Raw genomic sequence first — 17,517 nt, forward strand, 5'->3', positions numbered from 1 at the left:
GAGCTTACTTGACTAATAAATTCTGTGTGGGGCTGCCCCTTAGTTTTCTTCAAAAGCAGCAGTTAGACTGCAAAGGGGGGTGTTCTGGCAGGCACATATAATGCCTGATCTGAAATAACTGCACGGGCTGCTAGCTTGTGACTAAGCCAGGTTAAAGGTTATGTTATTTGTGTATATGGCGCCCTAAACAACTTGGGACCAAGTTACAGTATGTGGAGATGGGCTGCAGCTCAGTGGCTTTGCATGTAGGACGTCCCAGGTTCAATCCCCCACACCTCCAGCAAGGACTGAGAGAAATCCCAAAACTTGGGGAGCTGCTGCCAGTCAGTGTAGACAATACTAAGCTAGATGGAAAATTGGACAGACTTGGAATAATATAGCAGCTTCATGTGTATGTGAGAAACCTGCCTGCATGAATCTGTCAAGCAGAAAGTGGATAGAGAAAAGTTTTCCTCCCTCTCTTAATACTAGAACTTGAAGGTTATCCAGGGAAGAAAATACTTCAAGCAGCACCTGTGGAACTCCCTGCTACAGGAGGCCATGACAACCACCAACTGGGATGGCTTGAAAAGAGGATTATTCACAGAGGGCAAGGCTGGCTACTAGTCATGCACAGTCCGAGGCAGTAAATGTTTCTGAATATCAGTTACTAAGAACCATAGGAGGGGAGAAGGCTCTTGTGCTGCGATCCTGCTGGGGGGGGGGGGGTTCCACAGAGATCTGGATCATGGGTGTAGCCAAGGCTTTTGTTAGGGGGGCAGAACCTCAGTTTGCTATGTATTTTCATTGATTTTTATTGATTTAGGGGGCAGCTGCCCCTCCCTGCCATCCCTTGGCTACGCCCATGATCTGGACAGACCTTCTGAGAAAAGGATGCTGGCCTAGATGGGCCGTTGGCCTGACCCAGCAGGCTCCCCTGGTATGCTTCTTCTTTTAATCTGTCCACTTTTATATATAACACGCAAGTTGCCATTTCCAAAAACCAACGACAAAATGAAATACAAGGAAAGGGTTAAATGAACCGAGTTCTCCTTGGCAGAGAGGCGCATGAATTTGAGCAGGGCAGATGTGAAGAAGGCAGCCGCTTTGTGTCCCTCCTCCTCCTTGCTTGGGAGACTGGCTTTTGGGGTGCACGCGCGCACACCCGCCTTATGAAGATCTGGGAGGCCCCCAAGACATCACCAGCAGCTGTGATGCAAAGACCGCCAGGAGAGGGTGAGTTTCAGGCAAGGCCCGGGTCCAGAGGAAGAGCAGGAGAAGCAGAAATAGCTGGAGAGAGGGAAGCAGCAGTGTTGCAAGCAGGGAAACCGAGAGTCTGCGCTGGGGTTGGCAACTTACAGCCTCTCGCCTGTGCCTTTTTGACCGCAGCCTTTGATTGGTAGACCTGAGCTGTTGATAGCTCTGTGCCATGGCTTGCATCACTTGCATCCCTGCTTAGGGAAGCTTTTAATCAGACTATTGTATTTTAATATTTTGTTGGAAGCCGCCCAGAGTGGCTGGGGAAACCCAGCCAGATGGGCTGAGGAAACCCAGCCAGATGGGCTGGGTATAAATAATAAATTGTTATTGTTATTGTTATTATTGCTCACCTTTGCAGATTCATGCAGCTGTTAATAGCACAAGAGTTGGGCAGGTTTCTTTTTCTGTCGGCCAGCCTCACATATGCTGTGTTTTCCTATCATTTTTGGATTCTGTTCTACCTTCCATTGAAAATTATGTCCAGCATCTGAAGCAATGGGTCTCTGAAGACCACTTTATGGGGAATCAGAAGTGGGGACAGCACTGTTGTGCTCGGATCCTGCTTGTAGGTTTTGCATTGGGGGATCCAGTTCACCACTGCAAGAGATGCTGGACCAGAGGACCTGACCCAAGAGGGCTTCAGGTTGCATTTTTTCAGGTTGCGGACCACCGAAACCCGGAACTACTGGAATGGGTTACTTCTGGGTTTTGGCGGTCACACATGCGCAGATGCGCTTTGTGCATGCACAGAAGCCCCGAATCGCAACTCGCGCCTGCACAGACATACCGCTGCGGGTTGCGAACATGCATCCTGCACGGGTCACGTTCACAACCCAAGCATCTACTGTACTAATAACTGGTGTCATATTTTAAGCAAATCAGTCCTGCAAATCTTCAGCAGCTGCTCAGAAGTTTTTTCTATCTTATAACATCAAGGGGTGTATATTGTCCATTTGGTGATGGTCCCTAAAGACTGAACAATGAAAGCAACTGATCTTCTTTTGGTCTCACATGTTTCTCTGCCTATTTGTATTCAAATGACCATTTGGAAGAAAGAAGCCAGTGTGTTTCCTGGTTATTTGGAAACGCAGAATATTCCTATGGGTCATTTGGAATAAACCAATGATTTTATACCCCCAAACAGTTTTGCCCTTGTAGCTAGCTATATATAAAAAATGTTTATTTGAACTATTTATAAGCCAGGGATGATGGGAGTTGTAGTCCAGCAGCATCTGAAGGCCACAGATTTCTCATCTCTTAGTCAGATCTAGGGGTGGGGTGGGGAATCAGTTCTGTTCACATTTAAAGGGGAATCTACTTAATTAGCAAAAGAAATAAAGAACCGAAAAACATCTCCACCCCCCAAAAAATCACATTTATCCTAAATTTTCAGTGCTGTTCTCCAGCCAGATAATGTGTACAAAATTGGATGTACTGGGGCAAACTGGTCAGAGTAATGCATATTTTTGTGATTGCTTTGCAAAAATGTTGGGAGAAATTGTGGTGGTGAGGATATGCACATAAAGAGGAATTTGCAGAAATCAAAGAACAAATCATGTGGAGAAACAAATTTAAGATTGGGGAAATTAGAATCTAAAACCGAGAAACCGGGTTAGACCTGGTTTGCGTTTGTTTTTTAATAAATTGCACACTTACTGACATTGCTCTGGATATTTTCCAGTTTCGTGTGCAAAGCAGGGAAGCATGCCTGGAGTTAAAACAGAAAAGGAGGATCCAGCAGAGTTCGGACCAGGGGAGTCCCTGCAGAAGGACCTTCACATCATCCAGGTGGAGACAAATGGAGAGCTTTCTGGGGAAGCAGCCGCACACAGAATTAAGCAGGAGCCAGATGGAGGGCTGCAGCAGTGCTGGGATGCTCTGCGGGGTAAGTTCCCAAAGGATGTGGTCGCTGCTTGGCCAGGATGGGAAAATCCACTGCCACCACGGCCTCACCTGGGGAAGATCCCTACGGATTTTAAATATTCCATAAAGGGATTTGCAGACGCCAAATGGTGGACTCATGAAGAGTGGAGGGTCCAAACGTTGCCGGGTGTTAATGGAGAAACCCATGAGGTTGACCGGAGCCAGGATCTTTTTGGGCACCTAGCAGAGGAGGGCATTCCAGCAGGCTTGGAGGCCCAGCGCTTGCGTTTCCGGCGGTTCTCCTATTGGGAGGCTGAGGGGCCCCAGGAGGCACTTGGACATCTCCGGGAACTTTGCTGTCAGTGGCTGCAGCCGGAGAGACACACCAAGGAGCAGATCCTGGAGATGGTGATTCTGGAGCAGTTCCTGATGATCCTCCCGGAGGAAATGCAGAGCTGGGTCAAGGAATGTGGGCCAGAGACCGGCAAGCAGGCAGTGGCTCTTGCAGAGGATTTCCTCCTGAGGTTGAAGTGGTCTGAGAACCACAAAGAGCAGGTGAGCAAACTGTTTCATCCTGAGGGTCACAACTTTCTCAGAAATTGGCTCTTAAAAAAAAACCGATACAATCTCTCTCTCTCTCTCTCTCTCTCTCTCTCTCTCTCTCTCTCTCTCTCTGTGTGTGTGTGTGTGTGTGTGTATGTGTGTAAATCAGTCTTTTAGTGTGGTGGCACCTACACATTGGAACTATTGCTATCCAGCAGACACCTTCGTTTTATTATGTTCTGCACCTGCTAGAAACATTTTTGTTTAGACAAGCCTTCCCAGATATCTAGGAAAGCGTATTTGTTTCAAGTTTATTGCTGGTTTTTCATTTTTTGAACTTTTTAATTGTTTTTACTAATAATTTTATTGTTCCTTTTTGGTTTTGGTAAACTGCTTTGAGGTTTTTTGCTTAAAAACACACAGAGAGACACAAAATCAAGCAGCGTATGAAATAAGTAAATAAAAAAATGAAAATATATTATTCACTGGCCTTCATTTCAGACACCATGTGGGCAGCATCTGTCAGAGACTGTCACGTTGAAGCTTTCCATGGAGGCTGTAGAAGAAGGCGATGGAGACACCATTGTCCCAAGCAAGTATTTACTGAGCGTCTGAAGTGCTTGCAGTGTAGCAGGGGCTCCACATTCCTCCTATGTGAAGTTCAGAGTGCACCTAAAGTCCACACTCCCGATTTAGAAACCAACATAGAGTATGAGGTCAAGATTCCCGCCTCCCCCTTAAAAAAATATTTTTTCCTCAGTTGGATCTGCATGAGGCAGTAGAAGGCTATACCACTTCAGAGTTGTTGATGTGGAATCCTGTTTTTAAACACTTTTCTTCCTAACAAAGTCTTAAAACAGCTACACTGCTTGCCAGTTATTTTCCAGGCCCACTTCAAGGTGTCAGCTTTGGCATTTAAAGCCCTAAATCAGGCTTCCTCAACTTCGGCCCTCCAGATGTTTTTGGCCTACAACTCCCATGATCCCTAGCTAGCAGGACCAGTGGTCAGGGATGATGGGAATTGTAGTCTCAAAACATCTGAAGGGCCGAGGTTGAGGAAGCCTGCCCTAAATGTTTTGGGATCCAAATATTTGCAAGAAGGCTTTCTTTGATATTTACCTCCCTATATGTATTATAGTTAGGGCTTTTTTTCAGTTGGTACTCAGTTCTGACACCTCCTCAGTTGGGTGCCATTGCCATTATAAGAGAACAAGGAGACACTAATGATGAGTTCCAGCACCTCTTTTTCTACAAAAATAGCACTGATCATAGTGAATACCACTCAGATTTGTCTGCACAATTTTTGTCCCTGGCCTTGGATAAATATCCAGATTACAGAAACTTCCACTCCCTTTTCCATTTTAGATGGAATTATCTAACACCCCTGATGAAATATATAGGATTGTTTGTGATTTTTGTTGACATCTATGTTCTTCTTTAAATGAGGGGTCAACTTGTCCTGTTAATTGTGATGCATAGATCAGTTCATACTCCACTTTGTGTCCTTCGTGTGACCGATTTAACAGGTGTCTTGTTTTCTTCCAGCTGTTGACTGGCAAGTGAAGGTGAAAGAGGAGCCCAAGGATGAAGAGGCTCTTCTGCCAGAAGGACCCAAGAAAGGGGATGTCCCCACAGCATCATGGGAAAACACCAAAGGGAAAAGTCCCCAGGATCCTGAAATGGAACTGATGCCCAGAGGTTTGCAGGTTCAAGAAAATCACATAGAAAACCAACCATGGAAGACAGCAGAGCTATCCTTTCTCCATGAGGGTGCTCACACAGGCTCACACAAGAGGGCCTTCCAGGACGGACTGCTCCGGCGTAAAAGAAAGAAGGCGGGTGTGGATGGTGGGAAGAACTTGTTCCCAAGCTCTGACGTCCTCAAGAAGCAGAGACTGCCGACAGCAGAAAAGGCATACAAATCCTCGGACTGGAGCAAGAGCCTCAAGTTGAGGCTGCACCTCAATACGCCTGAGAGGAAGCGCATGGGAGGGAAACCCTCCATCTGGTCGGACTTTGGGAAAAGGTTCCCTCAGCCTTACGATGCTCCTCAGCCCCGGGAAATCCAGACAAGAGCAAACCAACACGTATGTTCAGAGTGCGGGAGGACCTTCAGCAGGCAATCCCACCTCCTCATACACCAGCGCATGCACACAGGAGAGAAACCGTATACGTGTTCGGAGTGTGGGAAGAGCTTCAGCTACAGCTCGGTCCTTACAGAACACGAGAGAATCCACACAGGGGAGAAGCCCTACGAGTGCTCGGACTGTGGGCAGACCTTCAGCCGCAGGTCGTACCTCATTCAGCACGAGAGAACCCACACGGGGGTGAAGCCCTACGAATGCGCTGAGTGCCAGAAATGTTTCACGCGGCGCAGCGGCCTTCTTCGACATCAGAAGCTGCACGTGGAAAGGAAGCCAAGCTGAAGCCGTGTCTTTTTAAGAATCTTCCATTTCCTTTAACTATGCATTAAAGATAATATTGTTGAGTGTTCTAGATGGCCACAGGAGAATTGGATGAATAAATATTAACTGTAGGTTGTACAGGGTTGTTGTTTTTCTTGTTGGGGGAAAAGATGTCTTCTGTAAGAAGGTAAGAATCATCTTGCTAGATCAGACCAAGGTTTAGTTTATTTATTTCCAGTGCTTCCCACAAAAAGTGCAGAGCAGCTACAGTCCGTTTCGAGGGCCTAATCTGGCCCGCCTGTAGGTTGAATCTGGCCCCTGTGGCAGTTTTTTCCCTGAAGTATAATCCTAAAAATACGTCAACAATGTCAACCCTAAAAAGAGCTCTCTTTGAAAAAAGTTTGGACACCACTGCCCTAAATAGATACTTTTTGTAGAACACGACTAGCAGAGTATTCCAGCAATTCAACAAAGGAAGAAAACAATTGAATATGTGCATGTGTAAGGTAAAGAGACAAAAGATATAAAGAAAAATATTGAAATAAACTTGTACAAAAGAGGCAATACAACAATATTCCAAGATCAGGCATTAGCAGATCAAAAACTCATATACAATGATACCTCAGGTTAAGTACTTAATTTGTTCCGGAGGTCCGTACTTAACCTGAAACTGTTCTTAACCTGAAGCACCACTTTAGCTAATGGGGCCTCCTGCTGCTGCCACGCCGCCGGAGCTCCATTTCTGTTCTCATCCTGAAGCAAAGTTCTTAACCTGAAGCACTATTTCTGGGTTAGCGGAGTCTGTAACCTGAAGCGTATGTAACCTGAGGTACCACTGTACTGTAATCAAAAATATTTCATCCTCACAACAGTCCTGTGAGGAAGGTTAGACTGTGAGACAGCGACTGGCCGAGGGTAACCCAGTCAATTTCATGACTTGAGTGGGAATTTGAATCCTGGTCATCCTGGTCCTAGCCCACACTCACCACTATACCACACCATCTTTGAAAGTAGATATTTCCTCCAAACACAGCCTATTCCCTGGCCTTCCCTCTCAATTTTCTGAAAAAAAATATATTGTACATTGAGCCAGCCCTGCCCTTGGGGATGATACTGATCAGTTGCCCATAGAAGAAAATGGAGAAATTCAGGATTTTAGCAGAAGTGTGCAATAGGTAAAAACACATGAAAGGTGTGGACAGGACAAGAGTTTGTGCTCCTTCTAATTCTTAATTTTGTGTAACATTTTAATGCTATCATTGTTGAATTTTTAACTTCTAAAAGCTGGTCTGCATGAGAGTCACTGGAGCCCATGGCCAAGTGGGCATGGCTGAGGCTGTGTAATTCATGCATTCTCAACTAAGTATGTGGCATGTCGCCCCTTTGAGAGAGGCATTGATGACCCAGGAGGCCATTTCTTGATGAGATAACACAGGGGATGTGTGATCCATCAACCTCTGTGTTATGGTATGACTCATTAGTCTGTTTTTCACTGAGCAAGATCTGTTCTTCAAAGCCTGAACTCTACGTCCATCCAAAGGTGGTATCTAACACCAGAACGAATTAAGTTCTTAACCTGAGGTACCACTGTAGATAACAGCAATCAAGATCTCGAACTCATCACCCATGTCACCCAGAGTCTTCCCTTTTCCCTTCTTAGAGAGCGCACCTTGGCAAAAAGGAGAGAGCAGGAAGTTGCCTTCTCAGAGGCTTAAACTCAGGACCTTCAGATTATGAAACTGACCGGCTGCTTCATGTGCTAAGAAGCGGGCAGGCAGTGGCATCTCCTCCCTTTGAGGATGGTGGGTAGGGCAGCTCATGGCAGGTCTGGTCACAAGAGGTAAAGCCAGGTGGTTATAGGAGGTGGAGACAATGTTGTTTTTCTCTCCATCCACCTTCCTTGCAAAGATGCACAACTCGCAGTTCATTGATATTGACACATAGTGACAATGCATCACACCTGGTGAGAACCTTCAGAAATCCAACCTTCAGGAACAGTTAATACCGGCAGCCCAATCCAAAGCAAGTTTAATAAGGAATGTTAATGCCGGAACTCCAAACACATTTAATTGGGCTGAAGCCACACTGAATTCAGTGAGATTTATCTATGAGAACAGAACAGAACTGAATTCAGTGAGATTTATCTCTCCCCTCGCTTCTCCTTTCTACCTGTGACTTCGCAGGTGGGATGGAGAAGAGTGGAGAGGGTTTAAAGAACAGAGCAGGGTGGGTAGGCAAGGCTCCCCACAAACAGACTTTGGGTCAGATGAGGAGCCTGGCAATGAGCCTCCAGCCAGTGTGGGGAAGGCCACTGATGGCAGGATTTGAAACATAAAAGCTTTCCAATCAAACCAGGAAAGATATTCCACCAAAGGCCTTTTCAAGTAGCAAGTGTTTTTTTTAAACCAGTCTTCTCAATCCATTTCCTGTCAGGGAATCCTTTTGATGGGGCAGGCCGTGGCCAGAGAGCCGAGTTGCTGCTCTGTGCAGAGAAGTAAAGATTATTTAATCGCTGGCTCAGTTTATTGTAAATATACACCTGAGCAGCAGAAGACAATACAGGCGGGGACCTGAGGGAGCTATTTATGTAGGACAGGGCGATTAGGCGAACTTTTCTGAGCTGGTTGTCCTATTTGGAATTTGGAGAAAGTACTGTGGGCGCCAGTTGCAAGATGGTTGCTGCGGCAACAGGGCACAACACAAAATGGCTGCCCCATCTAAAAGAGCAGAAAAAGAGACAGAACCACAAAATGGTGGCATGGTGACCAGCCCCACTCCCACCAGCCAGTGATGTAGAAGCCCAATACATTTCAGCGCTTGAGGCAAACCACAAAATGGTGCCTCCGCTGCCAGAAAAGGAGGCGGGGAGGTGAGTGAGGATCTATATCAGAAACAAGCGGGGAATAAAGATCTACATCAGGAACAAAGTGGGAATCTTTATCCAACAGCTGAAGAGGGAATCAAAGGCTGGCACTGGGAGTGGGGGGTGGGGTGTTACTCTCAATCATGCTGGGAAGGTGCAGAGCCCAGGAGACCCCATAGGACAGCCCCTGCCATTTCCTCCCTAGGGTGAGGGGAGACCAACAGCACCAAGAAGTGGGCTGAAGCCATCACTGCTACTGTGGCGGCGGCGGCAGCAGCAGTAGCAGGCAGGGGTGTTCTGAGGCAGGGGCAGAGGGGCAGTCCACCCTGGGTGCCATTCCAAAGGAGGGGTGAAAAAAAAGGCCGACCCCCGATCGGCGGCACCTTCCAGGGTGCTCGCCACACTCCCCGGGATGCACGCCACGCCCCCTCAGATGCGTGCCGCTTCAGGTACTGGAGCAGGTTGCTTCGCCTCTGGCAGCAGGCAATGCATTCCTTGGAGGATGTATTTGGTTTGAGTCCAGGCTGGCAGATGCCTTCCTCTGCCTTTTACCTCCCAAGTAGCAAAGACAGCATAGCTAGCCAAAAGTCGATGCTGCAGATCCTCCATCCAGTGGGGGAAGTGTTGATGAAGGCGAGATTCAAATTCACATGTGCAAGGAACAATGGATTAGCCGCTCATCGCCTTCACCATGCAAACCCCTGACCTGGGTAGGCTCAGACCACCTTATTTCTGGTTAAGAGCCAGACATGCTAACTGATTGTGCCGCAGAGAGCTGAGTGGTTCCCCACCACCACCATCAGCCTTCTTTGACCTGAAGTTTATCTGCCGGAGCTGAATAGATGAAAAGCACCAGGCCACTTTCCTGCTATCCAGCAGAGTGGCGCAGCGGGAGCGTGCTGGGCCCATAACCCAGAGGTCAATGGATCGAAACCATCCTCTGCTAGGTGCCAATGGCATTTTGCTTTTCCGTTAGACCAGGGGTAGGCAACCTAAGGCCCGTGGGCCAAATACAGCCCAATCGCCTTCTCAATCTGGCCCATGGATGGCCTAGGAATCAGCGTGTTTTTACATAAGTAGACTGTGTTTATTTAAAATGCATCTCTGGGTTATTTGTGGTGCCTGCCTGGTGTTTTTACATGAGTAGAATGTGTGCTTTTATTTAAAATGCATTTCTGGGTTATTTTGTGGGGCATAGGAATTTGTTCATCCCCCCCCCCCAAAAAAAAATATAGTCTGGCCCACCACATGGTCTGAGGGACAGTGGACCGGCCCACAGCTGAAAAAGGTTGCTGACCCCTGCATTAGACAGCACACAAAAGAAAACGGTGAGAGGCATTTGCTTCCTGCTACTGGCTGGAATGCTTTGTGTTAAACAATTCCAGATTCTGCAGTTCTCTTCCAGCAACAGACTTAGAGCTAACTGCCTTCTCTCCAGACAGTGATGGTTCTGTGGAAGGCGGCCAGCAAAGAAGTCTTTTCCTTCAAGAGGCCAAATCCTCAGCCTCTGCCGTGCCTCGTTGGAGCAACTCCATGCAGTATCTTTGCAACAGAATGAAAAGACCCCCATTTAGTGCGCCAGTGGTACAGAGGCATTTTGTGAGGTTGCCAATCTTGTCTTCAAGTTCTACACTTTATTCTGACTCTTACTTTTTCCAGGGGTCAAGACAGCAGAACTAAGTAAAAGTTTCCATCCTGAAATCCTGCATCCCATGGGGAAAAGGGCCGACGAGGGTGGGATTCGAACCCACGCGTGCAGAGCACAATGGATTAGCAGTCCATCGCCTTCACCACTCGGCCACCTCGTCTATAAATCCTGCCCGCAGCCGTCCCTGGGTGGGCTCGAACCACCATCCTTCTGGTTAACAGCCAGACGCGCTAACCCATTGCGCCACAGAGACCTGGGCAGATTTCCTCCTTTCATCTGAGGTTTTGTGGATGGAGGTGTTCATAAGACAGGCGAGCAGAGCTGGGAAATGACACTGAGCCATCTTAAAAAGCCTCCCACCTCCAGGAGGTGGTTTTAACTTGTCAGTGAGAAATGATGAGCCAGTATTGCTTCAGACCCTTCATCTCTTCCCTATTTTCCAGGGATGTCCCTGATTTAGAGAATGTCCTGGTTTTCCTTAGGATGTTCCTATTTTCACTGGAGAAATGTTGGAGGGTATGGAGTTATCCAACCCCTGAGCTGTCTAAAGGCAATCCTGTATAGAGAAGTTTAAAAAAAAAAAGTTTTATGTTTTTATTTATGTTGGAAGCTGCCCGGACTGGCTGGGGCAACCCAGTCACATGTGTGGGGTATAAATAGTAAAATTATCATTATGGAATGGGACGTCCCTATTCACATCAGAGAAATGTTGGAGGGTATGCTGCTTCTGCTTTGTAAGTAGTGAGCCGTCAGGTCAATGTGACCTATGTCTGCTGCTTCCACATAAGAAAAAGGCCCTTGTGAACAACCGTATAAATGCAGAGGCATTATGGGAGGCTGCTAACTTCATTTCCTGGGCCTCCATCTGCACTATACATTTAAAGCAGTAACATACCATTTTAAACAGTCATGGCTTTCCTCAAAGAACCCTGGAAACTGTGGTTTGCTAAACAGAGCTGTAACTAGGGGCAGGCTGGCTTGTTTTTGTTTTCCCCCCAGTGAAGCCTCCAGAGGGGTGCCATTGATGCTCCCAGCCTCTTTGTGTGCAAATGAACATGGTTTTTTTTATACCAAACTGGGCCTTTGGCTCGGGTGAAATAAAGTCTAGTTTCACCCCTGTGCTAAGGGTGCAGAGAGTTCTTCAGGGACTCCTATCCTTCTCACAGAGCTACAATTTCCAGAGTGGTTTAACCAGTGCTTTTTTCTGGGAGGGAGGAAGGGGTACACATACCCCTAAACATTTTGTGAATCTAAGTTTGGCCTCAGTTAGGGGCAGTATTTCAATATGAGTAGGAAAATGAGAGTACCTCTAAACATTTTTTAGAAAAAAAGCACTGGGTTTAACAGTTTATTCCTCTTCCCAGGGGACTCTGAGAATTGTAGCTCTATGGTGGGGGTTATGTGTGTGCAAATTGCTCAATTACTCGAAGGGCAATTGAAATTTGTTAAAACTGTTATGAATTGTATTTTCTTCCTCTCTTCATTTTCTAACTTTCCCTGGTATAGAAACTTTCTTTGTCCATATCTCATTTTTGCATGTATTTTTCTTTATCTGCAGTACATATCGATCACAAACAGTGATTCATACACAACTGATTTCTTGTTCATTTCATTGTCTGGGGTTTTGTTTTCAGTCTGGCTGCTGGAAAATAAAAGGCATGTTTCTGCCCGGTTTCGATCCGGGGACCTTTTGCGTGTTAGGCAAATGTGATAGCCACTACACTACAGAAACCCAAGGGCAAAGGCTCCCCCATGCCAGCTTGCCCATATCTCAGTGCCCTTTGATAGCTCAGCTGGTAGAGCAGAGGACTGTAGGTGTGCAAGTCAAGGCATCCTTGCATCAAATTCAGCTCCCTTTCTGCTTTCTCAGCTGAGCATCTTTGCCTGCTTCCAAACTCAGATTCCCCAATACAAGGTTTAAAAATGATTCAGAATGCTGATAAACAAGTAAGGTGATTTGTGGAAAGTGAGCATGGGTTGAGGATTTTAGTTAGTGCTATTTCTCTGTTTTAAATAACTGATAAAAAATATTTAAACTAAAAAAAGAAAGGATCCTCCAACTGGGAATCAAACCCAGTTTGGGGTGGTGATGAGAGTGTCAAATCCTAACCACTAAACCACCAGGTAGTACGACAGGATGGAGGTGTCTGCAGACAGGTTTCTTCCTTAGCGCATCACTCAGTGTGACCCAATGTGCATTTCAGGGGGATGGACTAGATGACCCTTGGGGTACCTTCCAACTCTACAATTCTATGATTCTGTGACCTATTGAAAAGGAGTCAGAGTCCGGCTAGTGCTCCTTCTTCCTGGCAAAAGGATTCCCTGACCGGGAATTGAACCCGGGCCGTGGCGGTGAAAGCGCCAAATCCTGACCACTAGACCATCAGGGACAGATGAAACTAGCACCCCTCCCTGACTTTTCATTCCTTCACTCAATGGGCTTTGTTTGTTTGTTTGTTTGTTTGTTTGTTTGTTTGTAAGACAATTTTGCTCTGTCCAAGCACATGGGCTTATCTGAGACACCAACACACATCCTCTCCCACCCAAAGCATCACTCCTGTCCTTGAATTCACAAGATAAAACACTTGGAGCTCTTGCTCAGAAACATAGCCGTCAACTTTTCCCTTTTCTTGCGAGGAATCCTATTCGGAATAAGGGAATTTCCCTTTAAAAAAGGGAAACGTTGACAGCTTTGCTCAGAAAACAGAGGGGGCACACACCCTTTGCAAAAACAAAGAGATCTGCAAGCTGCCTTCTCTGAGGCTCGAACTCAGGACCTTCAGATTATGAGACTGACGCGCTGCCTACTGCGCTAAGAAGGCTGCACAGAAATACGCCTGAGCACATTTTCAACAGAAACCCATGTCAGGTGTGGCCACAAGACAAAACCTCTGCAAGAGCATCACCTCCATGAGGGGAGAGGAAACACTTCCCCTTGCAGCACAGAAGAGGCCGGTCAGAGCGGTGGCATGCTAGATTATAAAATTATGCATGGCATGGAGAAAATGGAGGGAGAAAAGTTCTTCTCTTGTAAGCCTAGAACTCAAGAGCATGCAGTGAAGCTGAATTTCAAAAGATTGAGGGCAAGAAAGAAAAGCATTTCTTCATGCACCACATTTAAAACAATGGAACTCATTCCTGCAGGAAACAGTGATTGCCTACTGAACTGGGTAGCTTTAAAGAAGGATTAGACAAATTCAGGGTGGACTATTGAAGGCTAGTAGACCATTGTGAGAAGAGGGTGCTAGACTAGGTAGGTCATTGGCCTGATCCAGGAGGGTTCTCCTTATGTTTTTATGCTCCCTGTCTGGAAATCTATCCCCAGCCAGTGTGGTGAGACTTGCCAAATCACTAGACCAGCCAGGTCTGGACCAGGGTGTTGCTGTTCCACTTCTTGATGGGCCTGTTATCTAAATTCAAGGGCTCATCTAGGCTTCCATTGGCGCCTGGCGAGACAGCAGCACAAGTTAATTCTACCGCTAGAACAGATTGGCTTTCGAAAGTCAGCATCAACCATGGACCACTGTCTAACTCTCTATCACCTTGCCAGTAAATACACTGCACCAAGGCAAGGCCACCTATTTGCCCCTTTCATGGACCTGGAGGCCGCCTTTGATTCCATTCCTAGGCAGAGATTATGGTCCAAACTTGCCCATCTGGGAATTGATCCGCACCTCCTCTCCCTAATTATTTCCCTTTATTCAAACACCACAGCTTGCGTCCGAAGTGATCCCAACGGCTCCCTTACCACTCCATTCCCAACAGCCAAGGGCGTCCGACAAGGTTGTCTCTTGGCCCCTTTACTGTTTAATCTCTATCTTCATGATGCAATTACCCCTTTGAAGCTAGCATCTAAGTATCCTCCTCACTTAGCAGGCCACCCCATTGCTTCCCTTTTCTATGCAGATGACGCCGTCATCTTATCCAGAACAGCTGCGGACCTAGCAAATACAGTTAATGCATTTATCGCCTATTGTAAGGCGGAAGCTCTTAATATTAATTATAAAAAATCGAAAGTCCTCCACTTCACTCGTTCCCGCAAACTCAAGCTGGAGCCGCTTAAGATCACAGGTGGCTACTTAGAAAAGGTAAAAGCCTTTAAATATCTAGGCTTAATATTCACCTATAATCTCTCCTGGACCACCCATCTACAATCTGCCTTTCTCGCTGCAACCACGACCTCTAATGCCATTATCCGATTTTACCACCAGAAGGGCGGCAAACACCTTCCAGCAGCAATTCAAATATTTAATGCCAAAGTTGTCCCTAAATTATTATATGGCTGTGAAGTATGGACTACAGCAATATCAGGTAACTTGGATCGCCCACTTCATATGTTTCTGAGATCTCTTTCCGGCGTCCCGAGATGTGTCTCAGGTGCAGCCCTACGACTTGAGTTCGCCCAGCCCTCAATTGTAAAACGAGCATGGAGTCGAGCCATTTCCTATAGCTCCCACCTACTAGCATCGGATGCTCGAATTAGAGGTGGTTTTTCCAATCTGATCCTAAGAGATATTCATAATTCCCCCTGGAAAACTACAATTAACCTCAAACTCCGCTCTTTTCTCAATCTGAATTGCAAAACTGTTCTTAACTTAGAGTGTATCAGTCCGGCGGCCCTACCTCCAATTAAAAAGAAGCTACAGCAACTTGACTTCTCTAATACAGCTGCCCATGCAAGAGGGCCGTGTTCAGGCCTAGCCCTAGCTATTCCACCCCCTGAAGGGATCCCTCTATACTGCTTCACAATTTCTTCGGAGGCTAAGCGAAGGGCCTTTACCTGTGCCCGTCTCAACTGTTTTCCTACAGCAGTTCTGTCGGGTCGTTATTCCAGAGTTCCCATCGCAAATAGAACATGCACCTGTAATGACACGGCTCTGGAGACTATGGAACATGTAATGCTCTTCTGTCCCAACTGGACAGATGAAAGATCTCGGTTTTTAACTCCTCTCGTGAACAAGCTTCATCTCCCAATCCAGCCCTGGATAGTGTCCCTTCTTTTGCAGGATTCTGATTGTTGGATTACCGAGATGACAGCTAACTTCCTGCTCAGTGTGATGAAGAGGAAAGCGGCACTAACTTCTTCTTTAACACCACAGCTGCAGTCGATATGCCGCACAACCGAACGAAGTTCCAAGTAGCCTTATTATACAAGGACAATGGAGCTAGGACAAATCTGAGGAGCCGAAGGACCCTTTAATGATCCTCCGCCAGCCTCAGCAGTTTTTTGTCTTTCTGTTTTTGTACTATCTGTCACTCGATGTTTTAAATCCCCTGTCCCTTTTGTTATCCCCCTTTTTCTCCCCCCCCTTTCTTTAAGTACTCGCCCAGGACGATATCTACCTTTATCTCCCCACCCCCATTTTATGTTGTTATTTCTATGTATATCATGCTATGGCCACACGGCTAACGCAATAAAATCTATTGACTGATTGACAACTAACTGTTCTGTGTCCAGCAAACAATGCAGTACTTCTTCTTTGGAAAGAAAATTACCTCCTCACTAGCTGTGCAAGTAGTGATGGGGTACCATATGAAGTCACCAGTCCTGTGACCTGGGTTCGTGCAGGTCTTCCTCTCTTTTTCGCCCCTTGGAGAGGTGGGGGCAGCACACCTATCCAAAGGTTTTGATGCCAGGGCACCTGGCCACTGAGGAAAAGGTCCAGCCACCTCATCTTGCAACTTGGGAGTCTTGTTTCTGGGAGAAACTAGAATGGTGCTTGCTTTTGCCCTGGGCAGCCAAAGTAGCTCAGCTGGGAGAGCGTTAGACTGAAGATCTAAAGGTCCCTGGTTCAACCCCGGGCTTTGGCAAAGCTTTATGGGCCGCGTTCCTTTTGCATAGTCCATTCACTCCCTTTGATGGGCATTACCCCAAAGGACGCTCCCCTTGCTATGTGGAAAACTTCAGAAAAAGGGAGCTCTCCTTTGAGCCTGGGACGGTGGGATGCTGATCTGTTGTGCTTTGCTCACATGGGCCATTCTATACAAGATCTCAAAGTAGCTGTCTTATTACAAAAGAACTTCAGAAATAGACTGGAAAGAGAAGTTGCTGAATTGCAACTTATTACCAAATTTAAAACCATGGAGAAACCTGGTCTGAGTAGAGACATTGGATTTTTATCTCGTTATACATGATAAAGCTATTTTTAGCCATCTCATCCCTTGCTTTTTCCTGTAAGACCAATTGCAGTTGTTAACAGTTGTCAACAGGTTTACCACACCGATCAGCCAATCACCCATTCCCACCACCCTTCTGAGTAATACCCCTCCCCACCCTCTCACTATATATAAGGGTCTGGTGACTTCTGTTTCAGTGTATCTGAAGAAGTGTGCATGCACACAAAAGCTCATACCAATAACAAACTTAGTTGGTCTCTAAGGTGCTACTGATCGCCGAAGAATTGATGCTTTTGAATTATGGTGCTGGAGGAGACTCTTGAGAGTCCCATGGACTGCAAGAAGATCAAACCTCTCCATTCTGAAGGAAATCAGCCCTGAGTGCTCACTGGAAGGACAGATCCTGAAGCTGAGGCTCCAATATTTTGGCCACCTCATGAGAAGACTCCCTGGAGAAGACACTGATGTTGGGAAAGATGGAGGGCACAAGGAGAAGGGGACGACAGAGGACGAGATGGTTGGACAGTGTTCTCGAAGCTACCAACATGAGTTTGACCAAACTGCGGGAGGCAGTGGAAGACAGGAGTGCCTGGCATGCTCTGGTCCAGGGGGTCACGAAGAGTCGGACACAACTAAACGACTAAACAACAACAAGAACAACAAAGGTGATACCGGAAGGAATTTTTTTGTTTTTCCACTCAAGTCACTGTTACAACAATCAAGATCCCCATCTCACCACCCTTTTCATCCAGTCTTCCCTTTCCCATTCTCAGAAAAGAGAATTTAATTTGCGAGAATTAAAATGATAGGTATTAGCAGCTGGGAGAAAAAATAAACCC

The 17,517-nt window shown here is 46.5% G+C and overlaps 6 non-coding genes and 1 pseudogene across 7 annotated transcripts; 2 read left to right on the top strand and 5 right to left on the bottom strand.

Annotated features, from left to right (window-relative positions):
* The first annotated feature begins 911 nt into the window (after nt 1-911).
* On the top strand, nt 912-6,188 carry LOC114592210 (uncharacterized; annotated as a pseudogene). Its single transcript, XR_013391615.1, has 4 exons — nt 912-1,215; nt 2,921-3,657; nt 4,147-4,237; nt 5,191-6,188. The product of XR_013391615.1 is annotated as an uncharacterized LOC114592210 (transcript).
* Nucleotides 6,189-10,639: 4,451 nt separating this feature from the next.
* Nucleotides 10,640-10,721, bottom strand: TRNAS-GCU (transfer RNA serine (anticodon GCU)). The gene has a single exon. It is a non-coding gene; the product is annotated as a tRNA-Ser (tRNA).
* A 19-nt stretch (nt 10,722-10,740) lies between these two features.
* TRNAN-GUU (transfer RNA asparagine (anticodon GUU)) lies at nt 10,741-10,814 on the bottom strand. Its single transcript has one exon. It is a non-coding gene; the product is annotated as a tRNA-Asn (tRNA).
* A 1,406-nt stretch (nt 10,815-12,220) lies between these two features.
* TRNAV-AAC (transfer RNA valine (anticodon AAC)) lies at nt 12,221-12,293 on the bottom strand. The gene has a single exon. It is a non-coding gene; the product is annotated as a tRNA-Val (tRNA).
* Nucleotides 12,294-12,879: 586 nt separating this feature from the next.
* TRNAE-UUC (transfer RNA glutamic acid (anticodon UUC)) lies at nt 12,880-12,951 on the bottom strand. The gene has a single exon. It is a non-coding gene; the product is annotated as a tRNA-Glu (tRNA).
* Nucleotides 12,952-13,310: 359 nt separating this feature from the next.
* TRNAM-CAU (transfer RNA methionine (anticodon CAU)) lies at nt 13,311-13,383 on the bottom strand. Its single transcript has one exon. It is a non-coding gene; the product is annotated as a tRNA-Met (tRNA).
* Nucleotides 13,384-16,299: 2,916 nt separating this feature from the next.
* TRNAF-GAA (transfer RNA phenylalanine (anticodon GAA)) lies at nt 16,300-16,372 on the top strand. The gene has a single exon. It is a non-coding gene; the product is annotated as a tRNA-Phe (tRNA).
* Nucleotides 16,373-17,517: the final 1,145 nt, after the last annotated feature.

Source organism: Podarcis muralis, chromosome 2 (genome assembly GCF_964188315.1).
Source record: "Podarcis muralis chromosome 2, rPodMur119.hap1.1, whole genome shotgun sequence".
In the NCBI taxonomy this organism is placed as follows: domain Eukaryota; kingdom Metazoa; phylum Chordata; class Lepidosauria; order Squamata; family Lacertidae; genus Podarcis; species Podarcis muralis.